The following is a 2,151-nucleotide window of genomic DNA, read 5'->3' as shown; positions in this document are numbered from 1 at the left end:
CACTTAATCTTCCCAACAACCCTATGAGGGAGGTACTTTTCTTTTTCCTATTATTTAAATGAGAAGCTGAGGCATGGAGAGGTTAAATATGTTGCCCAGGTCACAGTAAAATAGGAGTGGAACTAGGATTTTGAACCCAGGCTGTAAGGCTTCAGATTCCATGCAGTTCACAGTGATGCCACACTGCCCCTTGATGATACAGCTGCACCTGTTCCCTTCAAATAAGAATTGTGTTTAGGGTGAGTTATTCGCACAAAACATTTAAGCTAAAATTAAATTTTTTTTTTTTTTGAGGACCTTAAAGAGAAGAAGATACTGAGAGTGTGTGACCAGACTATCTGGCATTCTATAGATAAAGTTCTCACCACACAAGTTTCCTTTGATATCATCATTAAACAAGAAAATGAGGTTGCCATTTGCATTAGTGAGTTTCACATACTGAGAAAGTGTGTTTTTCTATTGCTCTGTGGAACTAAACAGACTTTTTTTTTTTCCAAAAAAAAAAAAACCAGACTTTTTTTTTTTCCACTTTCAGTCTTTTTTTTTTTTCTTTTTTTAAAAAGCCTACAGCACCCAGAATTCCTAGGTGGACTCCCATCCAAGTACTAACCAGGCCCAACCCTGCTTAGCTTCCGAGATCAGATGGGATCGGGCTTGTTCAGGGGGGCGTGGCCATAGACTCAGCCTTCTTTTAAAGAGTTTTCTCACTGGAAATCTCTCCCTGCCTGTCCTTTTCTCTTCTCTTTTTCCTCCTTCCTTCTCCCACTTCTCTCTTATTGGCATCCAGTGACCTAAATAAAATTTCATACCAAGTACTTGGGTAAAGTATGGAAATCCTTTTATTCCTCCAAATTTCACTCAAAACTCTCTTTCTTGTCTCATTTTTCTATCTGCTTCCTACCCCAATATGCTCACAAAGCAAACCTGTTTGGTTTTTGCTACTTACCGTTGTTCAACATTTCCTGATGTTTCGTGATGCTCTGGCTTTGTGAATCCTATTCCTTTTGCTAAACTCTCCTTTCCCTTTCTCCTTCTGATAGATGCTACTTGTTATTTAAAACAAAAATAAAATGTTACCTCCTATGTTGAGACATCTTCGACCTCTACAGGAAGAAAGGCTTCTAGAACACTTTGTTCCTTCCTCCGTCACTGTACTGAGCACATTACAGTGTTTTGTTTATGTGTCACTGCTTCTCTGGACCTCCTGTTACTAATACTCATTAGTCTATGAGATTTTGAAGAGAAGAATGATGTCTTATTTACTGTTATATCATTGGGTCTTGGCACATATAAGGCTTCTATAGATGCTGCTTGTTTGGGGATCTGTCCATTTTGAAGAATATAAGTGGCGACTCTTAAGCCTGGACAAAATGATTTTATAAAGCTAGATTCTCCATGTAACACCACTGCTCCATGGCACTGAACACACTCAAGTAATTCAGAATGGCTTTCATGTTAGTTTAACAAGATATATCATGAACAGAAGCGTGCTGCACAATTTAAATATTTAATTCACTCTGTTATATACACAGACACACATACACTGAATTATGAAATTTGACAAAAGAATTGTTGCATTTGATAAGGATTGCCACTATTTAATGAGAATTCTTCTAACCCACTATGAGGTTTGCATCTTAGCAAACACCTCCTGGAGTTCCTGATCTGCCATAACCACTCCTTTGCCCATTCACAAGTTTTTTTATGGTTCACTCTGAGGTGTCTCCCACCACCTCCTCTGATCACTGAGATTGAATTGGGAATTGCTATTTGGCCATGGCTGGGGCAATTCCCTCTCTTGTTATACTCACAGCTTCCTATAATCTCTTTTCAGTTCTTGAATGGAGAGGTCAAGGTCGCCTGAAGGTAAAGGATTACAGAGAAACGAAAGAGTATGGAGACAAGTAGAGGTGGGAGCTTGCTTTCTGGAGAGGCCATCTTAACAGGTTATTAGAGCCCTTGGTTCTGAGTATTCACATGATGCAGAAATACTGGCTGATGGTTCCAAGAAATATACTGTTGTATTTCAGTAAAGGTCTTAAATTAGTTTAAATAGGTTCTTGTTATTATGACGAGAAATACCTGACTTACTCATTACCTAAATGTGACAGTCAATGTTGCTTTTCCAGTTGAAATACCTTATATTCCAAA

The 2,151-nt window shown here is 38.4% G+C and overlaps 1 non-coding gene across 1 annotated transcript; it reads right to left on the bottom strand.

Annotated features, from left to right (window-relative positions):
• Positions 1–561: 561 nt before the first annotated feature.
• On the bottom strand, positions 562–680 carry LOC111740233. The gene has a single exon (XR_002780544.1). It is a non-coding gene; the product is annotated as a 5S ribosomal RNA (ribosomal RNA).
• Positions 681–2,151: the final 1,471 nt, after the last annotated feature.

This window comes from Pteropus vampyrus, unplaced genomic scaffold (genome assembly GCF_000151845.1).
Source record: "Pteropus vampyrus isolate Shadow unplaced genomic scaffold, Pvam_2.0 Scaffold59, whole genome shotgun sequence".
Taxonomy (NCBI): Eukaryota; Metazoa; Chordata; class Mammalia; order Chiroptera; family Pteropodidae; genus Pteropus; species Pteropus vampyrus.
The sequence above is the reverse complement of the archived record's forward strand: the minus strand, read 5'-3'. Positions and strand labels throughout refer to the sequence as shown.